The following is a 27,224-nucleotide window of genomic DNA, read 5'->3' as shown; positions in this document are numbered from 1 at the left end:
ATTGATCGATGAGACCCTATAGGCCCTCGAATGAGTATCAGCTACCGTGTGACGAGTTGGGGCCGGCTCCTGATGAAGATGGGCCTCCTCGCTGATGGTAGGTATGGCGACGACTATGTCTAGGTGGTGATCCTCCTCTCCTCTCGGGTACATCCTGGAGTAACATCTCTGCCGGGTCCTCAGGGTCCCAAAACCTGGTTATAGGCATCACAAAATCTCCACACATCCGAGTTTTGACCAATCCGTTAAACCATTTGCATGCTGTTACAAAAATCAAGGCTAAGAGAAATTGGATTTGGGCTTCGGGTCCCTTCTCTGTCTACATCATAGGCTCCATAGAGGTTATAGATCCATGGCCCACCAAAAATCGGTGTGTTCCCTTTGGCATTCGCATTTGTCATGAACATCTTGCAGAATAAATAAGTGACGTTGTAGGGTATGCCATTCTTCATGCAATATAGTGCCCAGAGATCCCTTAAATTAACAACCCTCTCACTTTGACCTCTAGCAGTGGCAGTGTGACTGAGCAGGCGGTGAATGTATCTCATAAGTGGACCACGTAGTGTCGTGCTCTTTGAACTGCTTGCATTGTAGTTTTCGGTCCCGTAGCTCAGTTGTTCCCATGCTTCTAACCTTGTGTTTCCAGCTTCAGCATCATCATCACCATCTTCATCTGCGAATGTTGCTCCTGCTCTGAACCAAATTTCTTCGTATGTTTCCTCAGTCGTGTATATTCCCAGATCAATCCCAAGTTGAGTTAAAGAAGTTGTGTGCCATTCACCCCCACACTTGAACTCAACGGCTTCTTTGTCCAACATATCCAGGTTCTTGGTCTTCATAGAGAAAGAAGCTAAGAATTCCTTTGTCAGTTCCGTTACAGCTTCTCCTGTATGACCAAAAACTCGCTTCCTCGACCCTCTAACAAGGGTTTTGTACCGGTTTCATTGGTTGACTCGCTTCAATGTGTCCCTGCAGGCATAAAAGTTTGCCTCTAGAAACTGTTGGTTGAGGTAGGTTAACTTGGTTTGGGCTCTTCTATTCCTTGCATCGCGCTCGGGAAAGACCAGAAATGCATGAATGTCGTCCCCATACTCGGCCATCTGCAATTTTTATTCAAATTAGTCAAAATGTATCAAAAATTATTAATATACTGGAACAGAGAGAAAACCACGGCGCCGTGCTTTTAAAAGCACAGCCCGTGTTGCTGTTGTTCTTCGGTTTCTTCCAATTTTGACTTTCTGTTGACCAAAAGGTGACCACGATTCGTGTTGTTTAAAGCACGGTTCGTGTTTTCAATTCTAATTTCAAGCCCATCAAGGCTCAAACCTGCGTTTTTAACCGGTTACATCAATTGGGTTTTTAGTTGCTGGATACTCAATCCAAGATCCAAATCCGAACAAATTCTTCCAACATTTTTTAGTATAAAACCTACCTAGCAATTCATTATCTTAAATCTAATCGAATAACCCATCTAATTTTCGAGGTTAAACCCGATTCAATCGATTGATGAGAAAAGGGGTTAATCTAGACCAAAGAATATGAAACCGAACAATAGATTTGTTAATTTAACGTACCTTTGGTTGGAGAACGAGGAATTGATGTAGAGATTTATAAAATTGATAAATGGTCGGCGGTTTGTGGTGATGAACGAAGTTGTTTTTAGGGTTAAGTGGGTGGAAAAGTTAGTTTATTGGTTTAAAACTCGTAACTGCTATGGACTCAAAAGCACGGCCCGTGTTTTTAGAAGCACGGTACCTAAAAACACGGGTCGTGCTGCACTAAGCAGTCAGTTTCTTTGTTTTGTTGTTTATTTGTCGAGATGGTTTGTTTTTAACTGATTTTCTTTGAGGGTTAGAATCAAGATAGTAATTAAAAGTCCTAGGTTTCATTAAAACATAAAACATAGTTAAACATAGTAGAAAGAAAAATACAACAACAATCCCGAATCATGAAGCATAACACTAGCAAAAGTAACTTCTTAACAAGACAAAGTCGGAACTTCAACGACCACCATTTCCGAACAGGTCTTGGATGTGTGGTGGAGCTCGTTTAGATTCCAAGAGCCCAGAAAGCTTTTTTTCGAGCTTTGTGATCTCCCGGTTAAGATAGTTTAGCTTAAAGGCCACATCCTTGTTGTGGCTATCCACAACATGGAAGTTTTCGAACCGTAGTAGTTCGACTTTGTTGATTAGCTCGATTAATGGAGCTTCGGTTTGGATGTTTCTTTCGACTTGGTCCCTCATGATGCATTGTAGCCTCATGACCTCTTCCTCAAGATTTGAGGAAGAATCATGTTGCTTGACTTTCCTCACTGGCCTCCATTCAACTTTCTTGCTTTCCATTTTAGTATTTTTGTGTTTGGTGTGAATGGAATAGTGAGTTTTTGCATGCATTATATAGAGACTGGAAAGTCGAGCACGTCCCCGTGCTACTAGGGGAATAAATGTTTCTGATTCAGAGAATTGTACGGAGTCAGCGCGTATCATGCTAAAGATTCTAAGGTGACCACGATCCCGTGCCTCAAGAAGCACGACCCGTGCTTTTGTCACTAAAATTTTTCTTTTATTTTTCAGCCAAACGCGAGAGCTGGAATTTTTAGAATGATGTTTAGTATGTTATTTCAAGGGTTTGATCATCCTAAAAATTACTTTTCATTAAAATTAAAAGTCCTAAAACAAATATGGGATAAGCCCGGTTTTCCTAGAAACATAAAAATATTCGGGTTAAGCCCGAACTTCCTAACACGATGTGCCTAGTGCACTTGTTACACATGAAAACAGAAAATTAAGGTTCCTAGATCTCTCCGAAGGGTTCTCCTCCGTCGAATGGTCCTGGTGGTGGAAAGTACGTGAAACCGAGAACTTGAAACTGGAGTTGTTCGTTAATGTCTCGAAGTTCCATTTTCATATTTTCCACTGATTCGGTAAGTTGTACGAGACGCATTTCAGCAACGAGATTCATTTCAGTGAGTTCCTTGACGAGTTCTTGAAGTTTCAAGAGAAGATCGGTTTTGAAAACATGTCGGGCATCGTTTCTCGGTTGTCAAGGAACGGGAACTGCTTCACTCATTTCAGTAGGCATGTCGAATTTTCAGAGAATAGTGTTTTGGTTTTGGTTGGTGCAAGGAATGCATTGGCAAGAGGTGCCTTTTATAGCCAACCAGATACCAGGCACGACCCTGTGCTTTTAGAAGCACGGCCCCGTGTTTTTGCTCTGACAATTTTGTTACAAACCAGTCTGACTGAGAATTTTTGCAGCTAATATTCCGGCCCGCATATTGTGGCACGGTACCGTGCTTTTTAAAGCACGCCCCTTGTTTATTATTATAAATTTATTTTAAGATATTTACAAGAATGGATTCATGAGGACAACATGATTTTTTCTATCCAGCTGATCTTGAACATAAAACACCTGGCGTGCTTGCGAGGCCAATATGAACGGATCATCCTTGTGGCCAAATTTGTTTAGGTCGACCGACGTGTAACCAAGAATATCATGTTTGACATGTTTACGGTCAACTCATTGGCACATGAAGACTGGAATTCTTTTAGTATGATAATCTAGGACTCATATCTCTTGCAAAACCCCAAAATAAAAGTTTTGTCCATAGATCACCACGTCTTTTTTGATGTGCATGTCATCCACCTCTACACCAACCCCGCTGTTCTGGTAAACTCTACCATCATGAGATTTTGTACGAAATTCAAAACTGTTGATGTCGTATGAGTCGTATTTGTAAACGTTGCGGCGTGCTCCGTGTGCAATCCACTTTACGGTTTCCGATACAGAACCAGGGGAGCCCGCTAGCTCTCTTTCAACCTGAATTTCATTACAAGGATTAGCTCTCTCTATAAAAGATTTTTGAAATTATAGAAGACTTAATTAATTGATCCACCTTGTCGCGTAACCAGTGACCAAACTTTAAAGTATGCTCCTTCTCCAGCAATGCTTGTCGTTTACCAGGTATTTGGTTTTTCAAAGAGGTCTTGTGTTGTCTGCAAGTAGGAGTAAATATATTGTGAATTAATGTGTGTGTATATATATATATACATATATGGGTGCAGTTACTGTACGCTAATGCCTTAACGTATGGTATATTCTGAACTAATATATATATATATATATATATATATATATGTATATATATATGGGTGCGTTTGCTGAGCGTTTTAAGTTTTCTGAGCGTTTTAGGTTTTTTCCTTTGTTTTTTGCCTTTGAGCGTCTCGCATATCTTTCGTACGTTAAGATATTAGCGTACAGTAACTTCACCCTATATATATATAATTTAGAGTATATATGTTAGTAATACTTACTCGATATACGACGCTATTTCAGGCGTATTCTGCAGCACATAGAAATTTGCTCTCATGAAGAGATCAGGAGAAACTTCAACTGATTTAGCGCCTGTGACAGGAATTGTCTCCCCATTATCATCATGCTTATCATGTGGAATACCAACAATACTCTTGATGTTTTTTTGGTATTCGCTCAGAAACTCGATTGTTTCTTCTGCAATGTTCTCCTTAGCAATGCATCCTTCTGGATAAGTTTTGTTTCGCACATGCCCTTTGATAACCTTCATACACCTTTCAAAGGGATACATCCAACGAAAGCATGGTGGCCCACATAATTTTGTCTCTCTGACAAGGTGCACGGTTAAGTGAACCATGACATCAAAAAATGATGGAGGAAAGTACTTCTCCAGCAGGCACAGTGTAACTATTTGCTCTTCCTGCATCTTATCAAGCTCTTCTACAATGATTTCTTTGCTACAAATTGACTTGAAAAAAAAAGCCTGATTATAGCATTTCTCATTGGTTCTGGCATGATGGACCGTATTGAAAGGGGCAGAAACTGTTGCATAAGCATGTGATAATCACGTGATTTAAGGCCTTGTAGCTTTCTTTCTTTAAGATTCACCAAACTAGAGAAGTTAGAACAATACCCTAGTGGAGCCTTCAGTTTATACAATGTTTCAAGAAACATGTCTTTTTCTTGTGCTGATAATGTGAAGCATGCTGCAGGCAATTTTGTATTGTTGCCTTTTGCTTTTGGTTGCAACTCCTTTTTAATCCCTAAAAACTCCAAATCCTTTCTAGCTGCCAATCCGTCTTTTGTCCTACCGGGAATGTTCGGCAACGTCCCGACAATACTTTCTGCCACATTCTTTTCAACATGCATCAAATGAATACAATGTTGGACAGGTAAATACTTCCAATAGCTGAGCCGTTGGTACCATATGTTGAACTTCTTCCAATATGGCTGCGGCGTTGTGTTATCCCTTTTCCTCTTACTCCCACTTAGGGATTCAGATCCCTTTCCCCATTCATTGTTAATGTTTTTGACCTCGTCGTATATCTCTTCCCCTGTCATAGGCTCTTTAGCGGTTCTCATCTCCTCTTTTCCATTGAACGTCTTTGTTTGTTTTCTGAAAGGGTGGTCATGTGATAAATACCTTCTGTGGGCAGCATAACTCTGCTTCTTTGTGTGATAAAGTCGAACACACTGAGTGTCTCCCCTACACACCACACAACCTTTGAATCCACTGTAAGGGCAACCACATAGTGTACCAAGAGCAGGGTAATCATTAATCGTCCATAACACAACTGCACGTAGTGTAAACATTTCTTGTTTATATGCATCATATGTTGGCTCCCCGACCTCAAATAAAGATGCTAGATCGTTTCCTGGCACTCTGGATATTAATAAGGAAAGCATGATGAATTTTTTTTTCATACACATCCAAGGTGGAAGGTTGTAAATGACTGCTAAAACAGGCCAGACACTGTGGTTTCTGTTGCCTCTATGTATGTCCACCCCATCAGTGCAAATACCTAGACGAAGATTTCTTGGATCGCTTCCGATGGTATCGGAGTACCTGTCATCTTTGGCTTTCCATGCTAGTGAATCTGATGGGTGGCGTAAAACACCGGGTTTATTGGTACTCGTGGCGTGCCATGTTAAATTCTCTGTTGTGGTCTTTGACTGAAAGAGGCACTTGAATCGTGGAATAATGGGAAAGTACCACAGTACCTTAGCGGGCGTGTTTATATAAGTTTTGTTAGTCTTCTCATCCACGTTCCATATTGAATTTTTACAAACTGGACATGCTTCCAAATCCTTGTAATCCTTATAGTAAATAATGCAGTCATTGATACACACATGTATCTTTTCGTATCCTGAGCCCATTGCTTTCATCATCCTTTTGCCCTCATACATATTATTTACCATTTCGTTGTCTGCATGTAGCATCTTTTTCAACAATTTCAGAAGTTCATCAACGAACTTATGAGATACCCCGTGCTTGCTCTTCAAGTTGAGTAGTTGTACTAATGCATACAACTTGGTGAAGTCAAGACATCCTTTATATAGGGGCTTCTCAGCGTCAACAAGTAGTTGTAGAAACTGTTGATACTTCTTGTCGCCTTTGAAATGGTCTTTTGTAGCATTTACCATTTCTACAGTTTCACATGCATCTGTTGGAATGTTGGTGTCAAAAAACCCAGTATTATTATCATAATTAGTTGGAATGTAGGTGTAGGCAAACCCAGTATTATTAACATTAGTTGGAATGTTGGTGTCGGATTCTCCATGTTTTATCCAAGTAGTATAACTCTTATCAATTCCAAACATGTACAAGTCATGTTCTACATCGTCTACACTAAGAGATACGTGGTTCACACACCGAACACATGGACATGAAATAGAAATTTGTGGTGATGTCTCCTTGCAATTACGAACTGCAAAATGTAGAAATGCCTTAACACCATCTTTATATGCTTTACTGCACCTGTCGCCTACTGACATCCAAGACTTATCCATCTTCCAAATTTTTTTTATTAATTGTGTCATCAACGATATATATATATATATATATATATATATACTAATTAACGCCAATAAATGTAACTGACTAATTAAATGCAAAAATATTTGCTACTTACATGGGATTAATGAAGCCGTTTGGTAGGATTGAGATTGATAAGAGTTCAACAAATACACTAGCAGATCATTTATTAGGGTTTGGTGAGATTGTGAGATTTTATTTGGTCAATACTAATTGATGTAGGTGGCTTTCAGAAGATAACTCGATTAATTAGCGGGTAAAAATGAAAATTTTAAACTTCTAAATTTCGTTATATAAATATTAGAAGAGGTTCTATTACATTCTCAGGGTGTAGCTCAAACGGTTGAGGCGCTTGTGATTAAACATAGATTGCAAATACCGCGGGTTCGAAACTCAGGAGGGAACATAGTTTTATTAATTTTTTATAATAACCTCTTTTTAATGAAATAAATACACTGTGATTTTGAAAACACTCAAACTAAACTACTCATTAAAGGCCGTTAAATCCGTTCAGAAACATAAAAATACATCATAATAGCTGGTCTAAAATCATAACAAAGTTTCTTAGCTTTTAATTACAAAACTAATTAAAAGCCCTAAAAACAATAAGAAGCAAATAAAATACAATATCTTCACCTTTTTTTCTGATTCAATCAGTGAAGCTACACTCCTTACAAGTTGATCCTATAATGACTTATTTTCCCTTATCAAGATAGGAATTATGTCTGTACATCTTGTGCACACATCAGATCTTGTGGACGAAACACAATCAGACCATGTAAAGAAATCACATTTTTTGCCATAAGTTAAAAAATTAGAGTTTAAGGTCAACAATTGTAGATGAATTCCAACTTTATTTGCAATTTCACTAACCTGAGATGCACAATTGTAGAACCTCCGACCTGGATTTTTGGTGGTCCTTGATGTTCTTAGAATGGCTTCTTGACCACAAATACAATAAACCTGAGATCGATTGTTACTGGATGTTGTGGTCCACGATGAGATTTCTTCCATGGTGAAAAAGGAGTTGTTATTGAAAACAAAACTAGATATAAGTATATATATATAGGAGGGTTTAGAAAGAAGTTGTTATACACATGCGTGTTACTAGGGTTTTAGGATATTTATATATGTCTTTGTACAGTAGCGTGTTGCAAGATTAATAGACTCTTTTAAACAAATATATAACATATTTTAGCTAATTGATTACACGCATTTTTAACAAAGAAAGATGAGAACCATTAATCCATTATTACCATTCATCAAAAGATGCATCACAAAAAGTACCATTAATTACAATACATAAAACATGTTAAGAAAGCATTTTAAGATAATCCATATTTACCATTCATAAAAAGATGCCATACCAGCAAAGCTAACATCACCATCACTCCGCCTTGTCCACAGTCTCCGCCCCCATCTCCTTAAAACTCATGTTGGTTGACACCGTAGTTATGGTGTCAACCAGGGTCTCACACACTAAGTCGTAGCATTCAGACTGTTGTTTCTAATAATCAGCAACCATTGCTCGCAACTCATTGTTGTCTTCAAACAACATGATTTTACAGGAGTCGAAGGTCGTTGTTTTTTCGAATGCGAGTCTAGCCCTAATCACTTCGACTGTCTTCAACAAAGTGTCGTCTTTCTCTTTCTCAAGATCCATCGACGTTTTCACCATGTTCTTCACGGTTTTGTCAGAAGAATACATTTTTATTATCTTTCTGAAATTTTTAGTGTGATTGAGTAACCAGTAAGTTAGTATGTTTGATTTGTAGTAAGATATAGTAAGATCTAGAAAGATATAGCTTAACTTTAATGTAGGCTATCATTACCATAATATTTTTCCCGGCATTTTTGACATGTGAGTATAATTGTGATCAATTAATTCTGACAGGTGATATAAATGCCAGTAATCTCTAGATTAAACAAAAACACATGGACAAGTTTGTGCGTTTCCCAAGCGTGGGACACCCTTTTGTTTTTTTATTACAGAGTTACTATTCATCCGGTTGTGTTTCCCTAGCGTGGGACACCCTTTTGTTTTGTCTGTGAGCCTTTTGGTTATATATACCTACACCACATTTGTGAAACTCATATACCTACATAATTTTAAATTATTTTTTTAGTTAATAATGGATTGCTCGTCATCATCATCATCATCATTCAGATCTTACAAGGCTACCCTCAGAAGGCATATTGAGGCTCAAATCGAGATAGATAAAGCTTGTAGGGAAACTCTTACTGAATATTTTGTAAAGACTAGCAACAGCTTGGATGCCAGGGATGTCATTGCAAAAGTTCTTACTTGAATTCCCGCTAGTACTATCCGAGATCTTGCTGTTTTGTTTATGGTTGATGTAGGACAGAGAGAGCTTGACAAGTTAAAACTTTTGGGCAGGGCAATTCTTAACCTGAATTGCTCAATGGAATTGAAGTTGAAGTTTCTTATGTCACTCAGAGATTAGTATGTGATGGTGTTTCATGAGTGTTTATGATGTAGTGATTGTGTGTTTTTATGTGTGTCACCCAGAGATTAGTAGTAATAAAATTTGTATGTTTGTGATGGTGTATTTATATGTGTGTTTTGGTAATAATAAAATTTTTATGTTTGTGTTAAAACATTGATTCAACATGAAACTATTATCTTAAAGTGCATTACAAACTGATAACAGAAGACTAGAGATCTCCATGACAAGTATCTTAAAGTACATAGCAGTCAGTTTTGAAATCATTCAAATTTTTTGTTGCCTTTTTCTTAAGTTCAACAATCAACTCTTCTCCGGTTAAACGAGTGTCATCATTTTCATGGAATAGCAGTGCTTTCTTGATAAAAGTATTTATGTGTTGGTTTATATCCGAGAGGAGGATTTTGCACAAATACTTTGACCTCAACCATTTTAGCTGTCTTTGTTGTTTATGGCCTTCCTTTTTGAAATTACACCCCCATGGTCTCTTCCCATCATATGTCTCCATGTGTCTCATAGCAAAAATACCACAATCTATTCCATTATTTCTTGTTCTCCATGTCATCTTCAGTCTATTGATTGTTGCTACTTGGATTTACTGAGTAATGGGGTGTTTGATTGTTTTAAGATACATGCAAAAGACGTTTCTCTAAACAACATAGAAAGCAATTTAAGTATTTTGAAAATTTTTATAACAGATATGTATGTTTTTTGGGTTAAAGGTATATATGTTTACCAGTATATCAGGAGTTTTTCCGTATCTTTCCACAAAATTCTCTCTAATTGCTTTTGATTTGTCTTCTAAGCTTTTAAACTTTGCATCAGTTGGTATTTCTTGATTTGCACTGTTGTCAAGTAATTCTATCACTCTTGTTTGAAGATTGAAGGTAACCACAAAGAAATGATCGCGTTGTAGAATTGGCACGAGCACTATAGCAACCTCCTTGAGTGATAGAATTCCACTCCTTGCCATTTCTGTTTCGATGTTGTCTGAAAACACATCCAGTCTTTCTTTGTCTGTGTAACCCCTTGACACAGCATAATGGTCACTTGTCTGTATAATAATTAAAATGCAGATGATTAAAGCGTTTATTGTGCGTTTTCTAATAGTACAAACAAAATAGATTAATTTGTACCAGCACAGTGCTTGAAGCAAAGAATCTGAACGGTGATGCTACAGATTTTTTCTTTTCTTCATAGTTCATTACTTCACTGAATGCATCCATTGCATTGGTGGCTATATAAATGCTAGGATAGAAGCTTTTAAAGACCACCTTGAACGAGTCTGTGTGAGTGGACTTGTAGACCTCCTCCCAAATGTCTTCAAGACAAAAAAATATATACTCTGAAATTATTTCTTCATCTACTGTGACACTAGAGGATACGTCAACCTCTCTCAGAAGATATGGAGAGTTCAGTGTAATGAGGCTATCACTTGTTGAAAATCCGGTGTCAATTGTTAAACATAAAATAACTCACATTAAATTTGACTGAAAATAATTGTAACTATAATTAAATACCTTCAACCCCTTTTGGTTTTTATTTATAATTAAATACCTTCTTTTGCCCACGCAACCACTGTATTAACAACTTCATCAATATCTGCGCACGAGACATTGTTTTCTTGACCTGCATCATTTTTTACGACGGCCAAAGATGTAATATGTTCAACTATGATTATAATTAAGCCGGTATATAATTAAGCTGGTACATATATGATATACCTTTTTGAGCAGCCACTGGACCACCAACACCAACATCTGAATCAACTGCATCACACAGATGTAATAAGTTTAAAATAAAAGCATAAGTGTTTTAAGTGAGTTTTAATTATACTAATAATTAATTTAGCCCAAATACCTTTTAGAGCAGCCACTGGACCACTAACACCAACATCTGAATCTTGTGTTTTAGGGACCACATTATTAGTGAATCTGTTTTCCCATTCACAACATCTAGCAAAGATATTCTCATTTTATGGATGTCGATCCTTTCCTTGACGGACCAACTCGTTGATCTCGGAGCAAATTTTATCAAATTTCTTCAACTTGTTATCCATTGCTTTATTCCAAGACTTTAAAAAGAAAATATAGTTATTGTTAATTCAAAAACATTTTCAATTTATCCCAGCCAGTTGTAATGGAGTTAAATAATAGTCAACAAGCACGATAGGCATTTGCAAACTTAAAGGTGAATAATCGCTTACATAATCATCCAAATCTTGTTCAGCTGTTTGATCGGCATTATCTGTTTCAGATGCACTTTGACCATCTGTTTTTTAACTACATATAATGTTGTATTACATAAAATGCATGTAGATATAAGAGATATGAGAAATTTTTAGAAGAAAATAACAAGTTTAATACCATGTTCTTGTTTCTCCTCAGCTGCAGTGTTTTCTTCTACTCCAGGCTTACCGGCAGCACTAACCGTCACAGCAGCAGTAGCAGCAGCAGTCTCATCAAGTCTCTTCCCGGCAGTACTAACTGTCACAGCAGCAGTATCAGCAACAGCAGCATCAGTAGTCTCATCAAGTCCCTTCCCGGCAGCACTAACGGTTATAGCAGCCGCATCAATCCCTTTCCCGTCAATACTAAACGTCACAGCGCAACCTCAGTAGCATCTTCTTCTAAGGGAGGACCATTATTCTCCAAGTATTTTTCCATCTTATTAAGAGTAGTTGTTGTTATGTAGTTGACTGCAGGCGTTGTGACGGGAGTCCCAAATGGACCATATTTTTTCTGGTATTCATGCGTGTAAAGCATAACAAGGAAGGTGATCAGACCGTTGTATTTAGCGTTGATACCTCTCCATTCTTCCTTTGTCATTTTCAAGTTTTCAATAACAAAGCTGCACCAGTCTATATTTGGAATATCCGAGGTTTTATCAATTGTGGAGATGAATCGTTGATTGACTGTTGTTGATTTTATCACAAATCCTATACAGGAGTTGAACAACACAAGGAAATTAATCTTAAACAGTTCACCAACTCCTTGATCCGCGGCCAGTTTGTCTTTCACATGCTTTATACTTATTCTTGAATTTGTCGGGAATTGATTTTTGAAAAAATCTGTAGTAACATCTTCCCCCAATCTTGGTCTACTCTTGTCTAAAACAGGAATCTTACCCATTGGTATCCCCAACACTTCATGTACTTTTTGTGGTGTTATCTTAATAACACCGCTCTCAATGTTCAATTCATTTAAACGGTTATTATAGTTCATGAGCAACCAATATCCCAAAGTTCTTGGAGTTTGGGTTGCTTGAAGTCTTACCATTGACCCGAAACCCATTTCTTCTACACAAGTTTTTTGGGCAGTGGTCATTGCCTTCACTGCATCAACAATATTAATAGGTGCACACCTATTCTTCAATTTTTTGTCTACAAATTCAACAAAAGGTTTTCCCCTCTCGGATGGCTTCTTTTATTTAATGGCTCTCTTTTTCAGACGCTGAAAGTCCGCGCTAGAGGTGCTGTGTTCCACCTGTTTCCGCTTTGACAACAACCTGTCGATTTTTGTGTCAAGGTCTAAATCAGAGTCTGCTTCCACAACATGTTTTATTTTCCCCACCGGAGCAACTTTTTTAGTCTTCCTTTTATCAGTCTTGTTTTTTTCGACAACTGAATCACATACATACAATAAAACACGGGGGTAGGGGATAACAACACGAATCACAAGGAAACAGAAAACTCTTATCAAACATCACAATGATAAATTTTCATACCAAAGCCATAACACGCTAATCATACACTTATAACATGCTTTAATATTATACATAGATTTAAAAAAACAAAGATATGTATTACAACAACAACACGCTTATCAAACGCTTTAATACATACGAAGATTCAAACAAATGCTTACATTTTAAGATTAAGTAAACCTAAAACGCTAAAAAAAATCATAAATTAACACCTGTTCCATCTTTATTCTGAGACCTATCATACTTTTGCTTCGTCCTTGGTTCCGTTCCAGAAGTAGATGAGTTAGGGTTCTTCATTTTGGTTATGTTCCAGAATAATTAAACCACTCGGGCTTGTGCTTGTGCTTGTGCTTCACAGTAGAAACGAATCGTTGACGGTTTTTAGGAATATTGACTTACGAGGTTGAATTTTGGGAATAATTATCGCCGTTCCAGAAGTAGATGAGTTAATCGTATGGTTAGTATTGTATAGTAGCAAAAAGGCGCGTGCTTTTAAATTTTAATCGTACGGTTTGTATTGTATAGTAGCAAATATATATATATATATATATATATATATATATATAATATTAGATGGTGATGGACGGTGGCGGAGGTGTGGTGGTTCGTGTGGCGGATGTGTGGTGGTGGGTGGTGGTGGTGGGCAGTGGGTGGTGGTGGCGGAGGTCGGTGGTGGTGGTGGTGGGTGGGTGGTGGTGGCGGAGGTCGGTGGTGGTGGTGGGTGGGTGGTGGTGGTGGTGGGTAGTGGGTGGTGGTGGTGGATGGGTATAAATAAATGTATATATATTTATATATAATATTAGTGGGTGGTGGTGGTGTGGTGGGTGGTTGTGGTGGGTGGTGGTGGAGTGTGGTTAGTGGTTGGTGCTGGAGGTCGTTGTGGCAAATGTGGGTGGTGGATGGTGGTAGTAGGTGGTGTGCAGTATGATTGCGGATATGTAATACATGAGACGATGATGGTGCTATCCCGTATGATGACTGGCCCAATTATGACGAGACGATGCTAATATAACAACCTGGGTTGTTGGTGGTTATCATATTGATGCGGCTAACCTATATGGTACGGTTTGCTTACGCCAACCCATACGATGGCGACTGTAGCTCGTACGACGAGCATGATGTCTATGATGATGATCACCCATATATACGATGATTACCAATTATATGTACCTATATGACAATACGCCACACAGGCGCGCACACACACACACACAGGTATATATATATATATATATATGTTGATGATGATGGTGACATCGATGTTTAATGACATGTAACCCGTATGATCGACGACGACCATGATAACGTATACGATGGTCATACTGATGGTAGCATGTACGACTGATGATGTCGTTTGATGACGACAACAATTCATAAGATGGTGCCGACAGTGATCGCTAATATTGGGAGTTTTGTTTACGATAACCTATACGATGTTGACTACATCCCGTACATGGCAAACGGATGATGATGATGATGATGATGATGATGATGATGATGATGATGATGATGATGATGTGTGACGATGATGACGACACTGATAGCTAGATATATGTTACCCATATGATCAACGCCGACTACGATAGCCTATACAATGACCACGTTGATTACCTGCACGTCTGATGATGATGCCGTTTCATGGTGACGGTGATCGATGATTATGATGATGATAACCACTATAATACATGATAACCATGATAGCTTTATGATGTTGATAATCATCATAACACATATGGTGATGATGATAACCTAGAAGATGATAATGATACAAAACTACATATGATAATGATAACACTAGAATGTTATGAGCTTCTCTATTACGAAGTTGTAAATCTTATCCAGAAAATCTTACTAATGGTTAAGATAATACTTCAATAATGGAAAAAAATTTAATTTTATTTAAAAATACGATTTATTAAACGAACTCAATTTTTAACGAAATTTAATACCGGAATGTTAATAAAAAAAAACTAAAAGTAAATGTTTTTTACTATTTCTAAAAGGTTATAAAACAAAAACCAAAAAATATATATAATTAAATGTGTAGAAATAAATAAAACCAAAATTCAAACCCCTTTTAACTTCAAAACCCTAAATCGACTTCTACTTCGCTTTACTGTAATTCGTAGACATCGCTTATCCTGGTAAGAACATAAAAATGCCATGTCTCAATAATGGAGTTAAGTTCCTGGTAGATATCGACAACGATTCCATGAGTAGGATGGTATGTTAATGTTATCTGATTAATTTTTTTTATGAAGCATTTTACAGTTTTGCAACATATACATTCTAAGAACATTTTTTTGTTACTTATAGCTCATTCCTAAAGCTGTTCAACCAATGTTTGCTGACATGAAATCGAATACCGGCTATTGTTTGATTTATGATCAAAGTGGTAGAACGTTTTATGTTGTTATAATCAAAGGATGACTTTTATTTTGGAACCGGTTGGACTGAATTAATCAGAGAATGTTGTATAGAAGCTGGAACATATGTTGTTTTTGAGTTTAAATCAAGATCTATGTTTAATATGTTTACTTTCAAAAGAAACGCAAATGATCAATCCGGTACTATGATATGTATTCCAGTCAGAAACCGACACGTCCATTACTTAGTAAGTTTTAATTTATGTTTTTAATGATTGTTTCCAAATTCAAATGTCTTTTAATTAACATGTTTAAACGGATTTCCCTGAGTGGTACTTGATTCAATAATTTGGTGTCAATTACATGAATTTGCTTTTCGAGCTTATTGCTCCAGATAGATATATGTTTAAAGTTTCATGTCTTTGGGATGGAATGGGTTGTAGGCTAGAGGATGGATGGATTGAGGTTTTTAAACAAACCAACTTGAAAGGTGGTTCGTTTGTTGTGTTTGAAATCATATCACATAAGACATTTTATATTAATGTCTTTCATGAAGATGACATAGAATTTATCCTTCCTGGTCCAAATCAGCTGTTTCTCAACTACCAATTAAGCAATCAAGGTAGTTCCTCCCAAAACCCAATTCATCTTGATGAGAAAAATGATGAATCTAAAATCGTCTTCCACATGAACGTCACCAAGAAATTGGTAAATTGAATTTTTAAATTTCTATTTTATTTACAAGTATATTTGAAATTTGCTTTTCACAACGTCTTCCGGGTCACATTGCTACCAAAATTGATGCCTATGATGGAATGCTAATCACTGTGGTTAATCCCGAAGGTCGTAAAAAAAATAAAACTCCATGGTGAAGTGTCGAAGCTGAAATTCAGATATTCTTTACAAAAGGGGAAAAATTCAAGGAGGAAAATGAATTACAGATTGGTGATAAGTGCAGATTTGAATATGACTTCAATGAAGGTACTTTGTTAGTTTCAAAAGTTGATTAGTGATTTGGTGATGTTTGGAACATTTGGGAAATATTTGGTGATGTGTTTGGTGAATTTTAGAACATTTGTGATTTGGTCACTCTGGGTAATATTTGTATGGTTGTATTGATACACTTTTTAGTTTATTGTGTTGAATGTTGGTTGGTTAGCTTTTAAATACTTTACTTTTATAGTTTCTTGTATCATCTATTTTGTTATTCACTCTTATTTTGTTTCATGGAATGTATTGTAATGGTGCCTATTGTATGAAAACCTTTAATGAATGGTAATTATGGAGTATCTTAAAACAAATCGAAAAAATTAAAAACACTTGGTTAAATCTAAAAATAAAACAAAAAACACTTTGTTAAAAAACACTATTATGCATGTATCACGCTAATGTACATAAACATATATAAATATCCTAATACGCAAGTAACTCGCTTATCCAACCATCTTCTGTCAAAGTGTCTATTTTCAGCCACAGGTTCTCTGCCGTAAAAGCTATGTCAATAATCTATTGGTTCTTAATTAAAAGGGAGGCAAAACTCAAAAAGCTCCAAAATATTGACTCCAAATATTCAAAAAATCCAAATTACATTTAACACTCCAAAATCAAATTACACTCCAAATTATTAAAAATTTTCCACTCCACAAATCAGCACGAGAGTGATTTATACTCCAAATTACACTCCAAATTATTAAAAAACAATCGACGATGAAGCTTATAGATGAAAGAATCGAAGAAGAACATGTTTTATACTCCGATGAGGAAACCAACGACGACGACGACGCTCAATCAGACGACACTGAAGGCTACTCCAGCGAGGAAGCCAATGACGACGACGGTCAAGCAGACGATGCTATAGCGACGACGGCTATCGAACACTTCAACAGTTTTGCTACTACTCAAAAATCTACAAGGGGGTTGACGAGGTTACCAAAGCTACGTACCGATTATGCAAACTCTGGGGGTGTCAGACTGGTAGTGGAGTTTCATAATCTGGGTAGGTTCACTGACCAAAACAGATCAAAGTTTGCAAGTTTTTAAGGGGATGTTGTAAGGGAAATAGTTGGCTTGAGACATTTAAGTTGGAGGGAGGTCACAAAGGAGCTTAGAGATAAACTGTGGAAACAAATAACAGTTATTCTTAATTTTTATTTGTGCATTTTATATTTTGAGAAGTAATTTACCTTTATTGTATTATATTATGCAGAAATATTTTGAGATTGAGGCGTCTCACAGGCCTTCTGTGATGAATCGGCTCGGACACCTTCTTCAGGATTTCAGAAGAAAAATGTATGCCAAATACATTATGCCGAACATCTGTAAACCTCTGAAGCTGAAGGCGATACCCAAGGGACACAGGACGATGATCAGGCAAGAAGGCTGGGATCGCTTCGTTGAGTACACACAATCAGAGCAGTTTCAGGTATAAATCCTCTACTCTGCAAACGTAGATTGATTGACTATATATGGTTTATGTTTTTTGTTTAAATATAATGAAATGATTATAATGTGTGGTTGAAGAAAAAATCGGCTTCATCAAAGGGAGCTCGAGCAAAGAATGTTTTTTATCTTCAAATGGGACAAGGGGGTTATACCTACCTTCGAGAGAAACTGGTAATCTCCGCCAGCTGCTTTCTCTCTAGTTCAATGATTTGTTGGTTATGTGTCTAACGCATGACCGTCAGCTGCTTTCTCTTGAATATTTTACAAGGTCAAAAAGAAGGAAATTGAACCGGATGAGATCCCCGGTCGTGCATTAATGTGTATGAAAGGAAGGGAGGACAAAGATGGTGCATACAAGAATGCTGTTGTCGAAGGCGTGGCAACCAAATTAGTATGTTTTAGTATTAAACTTTTTAAATCATGTTAAAGTCAATTCATTGTCTTATATTTGGAATAACTTATGTTGATGGAATAGAAGCTCTTCCTACTCTCGTATCCGATGAAGAATAGGCCCAAGGGACATCCATGGACAACCGCCACCCACGTGGTTTAGCTAATTCAACAGCCTTCAGAGAAAAGCGACAAGTACCACTGGACAAGCAAATCACTTTTGGAATCACCTTCAAGGATCCTCTTACGGTGAAATGCCGGAATGATGCTAGGATATCCCGAGCGAGTCAGCTAAACAGAGACAGAAATCTCAGTACTATTCTGTCCAGGGTATGCTTTTTGAATTGAAGGCATACCGCACACTGCTTCAAATAGAAAGATATTGGTTTAATCTCAAAGCCTCGCCAGAAGACGTTCCACAAAAGCATTATTTCTCTTGTTCCTTGAGCAATTGAGGAAGCGAAGCGGGCTGCTTAAACGCTCAACTGTGGCACGATTAGTTCAAATTCTTTCAGAAGCGAATGCTATGGAATATTCCATTCTTGTAGCAGCCACCGCTTCGGATCCTGCTCCTCTGCAATTTCTGGCTCGTGCAATCAATAAAAAAGATTCGCGTTAGTAAGCTAGCTTTGTAAGCTAAGCAAGCCTGGTTCTCCGGGCACTACGGTAGGACATGGATCGACCATGACGAGAATGGACTTCTCTATACCCGGGGCCAGAGAAAGTTGGGTTGGGGTATAGAGCCGTAAGCGCGGTGGGGGAGGGGGTGACAAAGGACGTGCTCGTACAGTTCATATAAGGAAATTTAAAAGTCATTGATTGTTGGGAACTTTCACTCCTCTATATTCGAAATATGCCTTTCTAGGAGCATTACGATCTGCAGCTCAAATGGTCCCTTATGAAGTCTCTATTGGTCTTATTCTTATTGTGCGCCTTGTGAGCGCGTTTGGATCCGCGACCGGGGCCAGAGAAAGTTGGGTTGGGGTATAGAGCCGTAAGCGCGGTGGGGGAGAGGGTGACAAAGGACGTGCTCGTACGGTTCATATAAGGAAATTTAAAAGTCATTGATTATTGGGAACTTTCACTCCTCTATATTCGAAATATGCCTTTCTAGGAGCATTACGATCTGCAGCTCAAATGGTCCCTTATGAAGTCTTTATTGGTCTTATTCTTATTGTGCGCCTTGTGAGCGCGTTTGGATCCGCGAAGGATTACCTTGAGTTAGGCCGAACGTATACACCTTTTGTTATGAAGATGTGATCTTATCCACCGATGGGTCTTGTTCTAAGCCCAACCCTCTCGTCTTAGGGTAGGATATCCATAAACCTTCAATCACGGGAACCCTACGGCATCCTTAACTTAAGTCTGTATAACTTGTCTCAACATTTGATATGGATACATAAGCGTGTTACTAGCGTATTAGAATATTTATATATGTTTTTGTACATAAGTGTGTTACAAGTGTATTAGAATATTTGTTTTCTTGCAGGTTCAGCATGATGATCAGATCCCCTCCAAAGCCCTGGCACTTGAACCGTGCACAGATGCCGTCACCTTAGTGCTTGGCAAAGAGAAATGTGGGTTTTTAAAAGGGATTGGGTACGGATTGACAACAGGTAAATATTGGGGTGTGAGTCGGGTAAAAGGCTCGTTTAAGAAACGGATTTCCCAACTTGAGTATGAGGAGGTGCAGAGAGATGAAGTAGTGAACAGGCTGACGACTCTACTTGAATCCACGAATTCTCTGCTAGCAAGCCGTGAGAAGGAACAGTTAGCATTTGAGGCCAGGTTCAGACATCTCTAAGGATTGTTGCCGCAAATGTCGGCAAGTCAAGTAAGTGACGTATGCTACATATTAATTAATGCATTCGACATACATAATTGGCACTGTTTTTGTCACAACTCGTAGGCAAATCATGTTCCCAACCGGGTTGGTTCTAACCAAAGTACTAGTGCTGTGGCGCAAAATAAAATGCCAGCACCAGTAAGTATCTGACAGTTTCTTTGTTTATTACAACTTTTCATGTGATTTTTCATTTTCCATAACCTAATAAATTGATTTGTAGGCCAGTTCTGTGGGAAACATCTTAACCTTAGGTGAGGCTGTGCAACAAGAATCCGCTTCTCAGGTAAGCATTTGACAGTTTGATTGATTTGTTTTAATAATTAACTTTCCATGTGAGTGTGCTGATTTTGCATAAATTAATTGTAGGCCAAGTCTGCGGATAAAATAGTTGTCGAAACGGTACCCGCTCCCCATATCGCGACATCAGTAAGTATTTGACAATTTCAGTACTTTTTATAATTCGTTTCCAATGTGAGTGTGCTCATTTTCTATTACCGAATTGCAGGCCAAGTCTGTGGAAAAAGGTGTTGACCAAACGGTAGTCGATCCCCATAGCGCGACATCAGTAAGTATTTGGCAATTTCAGTTTTTATATTTTATAACCTAATAAGTCTAACAATTCCAATTCTTTTATATTACCAATGAAGCCTGTAGAGAACAATGTTGACCAAGCATCAACACAACTACACCACACTCCGGATAGTAACGGCTCGAAAAAACCATCAGTAAATATTTGGCAATTTCAGTTTTTCCTTTAATTGTTGATTGATTCATTGAATGGTTTTTAGGTAAAACGGAGAAGCCGCAAAAGAAAAGTTGATGTATCTACGGATGAAGCTTCCCCACCTGCTGACATAAAGGTATGTATTGCGCGAAACATTGTTAATTTCCCACCAACATGGGTATGTACTTATATATTGACTTCAACTAAGCCATCTTAATTTCACATGCTTGATTATAGGTGTATGAGTGTCGTTTGCGTGTGCATGACAAGCGTAACAAGGTGGCAAATGATAAAGTTCATTGGTCACCGGTTCCACAACAGTTGCATGGAAAATCAATCCCGGAGGGTTGCTATAAAGTTAGTATTGATGGAGCCATAAAGGAACAAGCAATTATTCCATGTGAGGCAGGTGAAATTACGACTGTTGGCGACGCAATTGGTACTTTTGTTGCTTGGCCAGAACACCTAATCTTATGTGACCAGGAGGTTTGTTCCCTTTTAACTTAACCAAACAAATATCTATGTTCATTTTCATTTAGTTTAAAAAATGAACACTTGTGTTCGTTTATGTTCGTTTGTTTATAATCTAAACTAACGTAATTGAACAAGGATAAACGAACTTCCAGCCGAAAGGTTCACGAACAGTTAAACGAACGTTCGGTTCATCTGCAGGCCTACTATTTTGTTCTATTCAATTACAAAATACGACATTAATTATACATATTCTTTTTTCATATCATGTTATTCCAGCTACCACCACTCCCATCCTCAAAAGAACCAGACAGAGATGGCAAGAAGGCAAAGGCAAAGTACACAACGATAGACCGGGTGACCAAACAGAAGACAAGGAGCAGTGCCAAGAAAACCGACGCCTTAGCTAGTATATAGGTAGTTGTTATTTTTGTATTTTGTAAGATATTTTGCATATACATTTGTTTAAGTGAATATTATTATTATTATTATAATTTGTTTCTAATTTTGTTTTGTCATGCTTGCTTATAGTTGTTTTATATTACTGTACAAAAATAAAAATAATTATATATTGCCTAATTACACACAATTTGGCCACATAGAACATATTAAATAGGTGTGGCCAAAAGTAAGACAATAGCCACACCTGAAATTACAAAAATTAGAGTCTATAAATGACCATTATCCACAACATAAACATTTTTGTGTGACGAAAAGTATGATAATAGCCACACTTTATATTACAAAAGCATTATGTGTGACAAACGGTAAGACAACGGCCACACCACAAACTACAAAAGATTGTTTGAGTGGCAACTTCATATTTTTAGCCACATTGACAACAACCTCCAGTGTCTATATGATATTATTAGCCACACAGTACCTCACTATGTGTGACGAAAAGTTTGACAATAGCCACACTTTAAATTACGAAAAGCATTATGTGTGACAAACGGTAAGACAATGGCCACACCACAAACTACAAAAGAGTTTTTGACTAGCAAGTTCACATTTTTAGCCACATTGACAATAACCTCCAGTGTCTATAAGATATGATTAGCCACACAGTACCTCACTATGTGTGACGAAAAGTTTGACAATAGCCACACTTTAAATTAGGAAAAGCATTATGTGTGACAAACGGTAAGACAATGGCCACACCACAAACTATAAAAGAGTGTTTGAGTGGCAACTTCACATTTTTAGCTACATTGACAACAACCTCCAGTGTCTATATGATATTATTAGCCACACAGTACCTCACTATGTGTGACAAAAAGTTTGACAATAGCCACACTTCAAATTACGAAAAGCATTATGTGTGACAAACGGTAAGACAATGGCCACACCACAAACTACAAAAGAGTTTTTGACTAGCAAGTTCACATTTTTAGCCACATTGACAATAACCTCCAGTGTCTATAAGATATGATTAGCCACACAGTACCTCACTATGTGTGACGAAAATTTTTACAATAGCCACACTTTAAATTAGGAAAAGCATTATGTGTGACAAACGGTAAGACATTGGCCACACTATAATCTACAAAAGAGTGTTTGAGTGGCAAGTAAACATATTTAGCCACTTTTATTGTAATATCCTGTGACTATATCATATAATTAGCCACTTTATTATTAAATTTAAGTGGCCATTTCTTTGCTATATTCACACGGCATAGGTCACAATGCAAGCTTAACACAACCCTATTGGCCACAATAATATAAAATTCATGTGGCCGAAACATGAATTCATGTTGCTATATACATGCAATGGTCACTCATAGTAAATTGTCATGTGGCTATTTTCTACCGTTTAGCCACACTTATTGGAGAGACTTCTTGATGGCCAACAACTAATGCATGTACCCTTTAGCCACACTTATTACCACATAAGGCCACTAAAAACTGTGTGTGGCCATATCATACACACGGTGTCGCGACCTTTGGTCACATATGACCCGAACCAAATGTGTGTGGCTAAAGGCCTACGGCCACACTTTTTTCGTATGGCTGAAGGTCAATTTTCACGTAGTGATAACTGTATAATTCAATCGGTTAGCATTATATAGTAATAATTCCAAATATAGAACAAAAAACTTTGACTAATATAACCTTGTAATTAACTAAAAGAAAAAATAAAAAGAAAAATTTTGATTGGTTGAAAGAACTTCACACACTTCTTGCAATAACTTGATTTCTCTCTTGAACTTAAACCTATATATATATATATATATATATATATATATATATATATATATATATATATATATTAAATCAATATGAACCATTTTTACATTAAAAATCGTTCGACTATTAGTAATAGCATTAATTAGATAAATTAGGTATGAACTTTCATATATATATATATATATATATATTGCATCTTTAAAAATCTTTCAAATTTATATGAAATTGATAACCTTAAATGCAATCGAGAATAATATTTCTTCTTTGATTAACTAACCAAAAATATTTATGTTATTACCTCCATATGTATACTTTCAGTTTCACAATAAATTTCACCACACGTATTTTCATCAATTAAATTATGAAATTTCACATTTTTCCCGTAAGGTTCATTTCTATTTTCATATTTATGAACATATATAATCTAATTTTACATTCGTTACTACTTACACATTCTAATTATTATTTATAAATATTTTATTTACACGTTTTTTAAGTTAATTATATAACAGGGTAACTGAAATCAAGCTTATGTCAGAAAGACTTGTATTCCAAAGTATAATGTTTATCTTGGTATGAACAAGGCGTTTATTTTTAGGAAAACTTCACTATGAATCTATGATTAAAAAAATTTTCATTTAAATTGAAAGGAATGCACTTTTCATTTATAGTTTGTTTTGCAATGACCATTAATAGAAGTTAAGGTTAGTCTCTAGCAAGAGTTGACATATACTTGAGAGACCATGTGTATGGTCAACCTTATGTTGCTTTATCAAGAGTGATGAGTAGAGATTGTATTAAAATGCTTATATAAGATAATGAATGTAAAGTTACAAATAAAACAACAAATAAGGTTTATAAGGAAGTATTTAGTAATTTATGAATTTTACATTTTCAACTATTGATTGAGTTTCTAAGCGTTGTACTTTGAATGTTATTTTGGTTTAACTGTATGTTTGACAATCATGTGTTTTCGTACAAGTATTATTTACAACTAAACATCATGTTGCCGGCCCAAAAAAACATATTACAAATTATGTTATCATTTTAGATTACGTGTGTTTGTTAGACGATTTCTATGTTTTCACCCGTGTCATATACGGGTCAATAACCTAGCTATATTATATATTATATTAAAAACCAAAATTTTGCCCACTCAGTTTCCACTATTCATAGTTAGAGTAATCTGAGCCACATATTTTTGCCACATACAAACACCACTTCACCCATTTGTAATTTTCCCATCTCTCGTCACTAATCTGAACAGTTCTCGTCTCTCCAACTTCAAACTTTGGTTTTGATCAATTCACTGGCTCATATCTCCTTTTGTTCTCTCTTTCGTCAGTGAAAAGGCGTATACTCCGTGCAACCTCCTGAATCCATTCGTCCACGGTAAACATGGCTCAACTACTTAATCCTTTAATGACGTTGTGTTTCGCGGAATCTGTAATGAACAGAGTGGAAGATTAGCAACCAATCAACAAGAAGAGATACGACAAAGGATTGTGTTTTTGAATGACTTAGATTGAAGATTTCGTTGCTGTTGCGAGTCTTTTTATCAATTCCACCGACGGCTCTCTCACTCACGTACCGTGTTAACATCTTAATTTTATTTATTATTTGATATTGTATTCCAGTTATTGTGATATTATAATTCATGATGCTGGGTCCAAATTTGTCCGATAATGAGTGTTTGGCATGTGTTTCAAGGGGAAAACAGTTTTAGTGTAGTATAGTTGAATCAATTCTGTTTATTTGATTGTTTATCAGTTAACAAGTTTTGCATTTGCTGCAACTAAACTAATAGTATTAGTTGCATGAATGGATTCCGAGCCCAAACTTTTGGGTTTTAATGTACAATTTAATCTCTAATAAATTGTTTCTTAGTTCTCTTAAATCGTCACTTATATCTTTCTTTGGAAAAACTATTTCGGAACCTACCAATGTGAAGAAAGATGCAAAATGGGCCAACAATTTTATGTTTTTGTTGGCGGCAAATGCAATTATAAATTACGTTGATGGACTTAATACATATTGTTTTTGACATTTTAGTTTTAATGATTTTTGTCTACGGATATAGTGACCTCAAGAAAATATGCTTATGTATTGCTTAGTTTTTAAAATCTGTGCATCGCATACCTTTTCAAGGTGGATTTGAGTACAGATTAAGAAAAATGGCAGCGCATCACAAAGTTGCAGTTGAGTTGTGTGAGGCGATTAAGGTATCCATATCAGCAAACATTCTTATTGTTATTAATTGTTTTGTGAACTCTTTAAACTATTTCATTTTATGAATTGCTGTTGAAGTTTGACAACACAAAACCATTGCTTTTTTTTTTATCATAAAGCAGAGTTTTCATTTTATTCATTTTATGATACACTAACGCAAAAGCAGTCCTCTTCAACAAGGCCATGTCAGCAATGCTGAACATCACCTGCAAAGACTTGATGGTGGCTACTGGCTATGTTATATGCCCATTGAATGTCACCATGAAACACGACGGCACAGTTGCAGAGGCAACAACACTATCCACGGACACCCCAGATTTTAAAGCAACAGCCATGAAAAAAAATTAGAAAAAACCCCACCATTTACCAGGCACAAACTCAACATCCAGTTTGGTGTAAATAAGTAAATTAACAATATAACATTAGCTACATCTAAAACAAGTTTCAAATTTTCAACAGACCGAAACACTAGGCAAGAAAATATAAGCAATCGAAGAGGTCATCTGGGTACCAGCGAACACAAATAAAATGTCATCAACAGGAACTAGCAGGTGAAACATATTTTTGGTATAATCAGATACTGCATCTAGGCATGACCTTATCATGTTTATTATGGCATTACCTCAATGGACCCAAATACACAGTTTTAATTGAGTTTGGCACATACAACATATAGCCAACTATGATAAAGCATGACTAGGAGGTCAACAACCAACACCAACCACTCGCCGCAACGCGCGGGTAAAGAAACTTGTATACATTATAATTAAACATATATGGTTACATTAACATTACTACATTCAATACTACATATGTGCAATATATATAAAAATATGCAGTAAAATACATTGCTTATGTACTACATATATGTAATATTAGACTAATCATGTAAGACCTCTAAATTGATATCAATTCCCGATACTACATACGCAAATCATTCCTAACTTTCACTAGTAATCAATATAAAAATTATCGTCAATCAACACTATGTTGATCTTCGTTCAAACAAAAAAAACAGGGTATCATACTATATGAATGTAATAGACCTAATCAACACTGATTATGCGTTAATTGAATGATTGTGAACCTTGATCTGAAAATGTTCTTCAATTTTCTGCTTAATTTCTTGATTGATTAGATGATCGATTATCCAATTTACATAAACCCAAGGTTATCAACAACAGAGTGACAGGGAGGGTTTGATTATGCACGAAGGTTGAGTAGGTAGATGGAAACGATGGGTTAAATCTGTTTAATTCCAATTTTGCCCTCTCCCCTTTAAAAATATCTACAACGTTTATCTCTTTACTTTCCCTTTATTTTTAGACTTTTAGTGAAATTTAATTGAGTTCTCTAGTTCTCTCATTTAGAGGAGTTCTCTCTAGATCTCACCTATATATATAGGGGAGGGTTATCCTAAAAATAAGTAGTTTCATATGAAGACTAGGAATAAACCATAGTCATTGGATCATGTTAATCAATGGTTGAGATTTAAAATTACCAATAACCGACATAGTTACCTAGAATTACTCTTTCATCATTTTAACCGACA

The 27,224-nt window shown here is 36.6% G+C and overlaps 1 pseudogene across 1 annotated transcript in view; it reads right to left on the bottom strand.

Moving 5' to 3' along the window:
* Nucleotides 1–941: 941 nt before the first annotated feature.
* The window catches only part of LOC143616264 (glutamate receptor 1.4-like), a 39,019-nt pseudogene continuing 12,736 nt past the window's right edge, over nucleotides 942–27,224 (bottom strand). Inside the window, exon 7 of the transcript XR_013150634.1 lies at nucleotides 942–1,100. The product of XR_013150634.1 is annotated as a glutamate receptor 1.4-like (transcript). The remainder of the gene's footprint in view (nucleotides 1,101–27,224) is intronic.

Source organism: Bidens hawaiensis, unplaced genomic scaffold, assembly GCF_021521415.1.
Source record: "Bidens hawaiensis isolate Kalapana, Puna unplaced genomic scaffold, B.hawaiensis_p1.1 tig00046373_1, whole genome shotgun sequence".
In the NCBI taxonomy this organism is placed as follows: domain Eukaryota; kingdom Viridiplantae; phylum Streptophyta; class Magnoliopsida; order Asterales; family Asteraceae; genus Bidens; species Bidens hawaiensis.
Note: the sequence above shows the minus strand (reverse complement) of the source record. Positions and strands in the feature narration are given on the sequence as shown.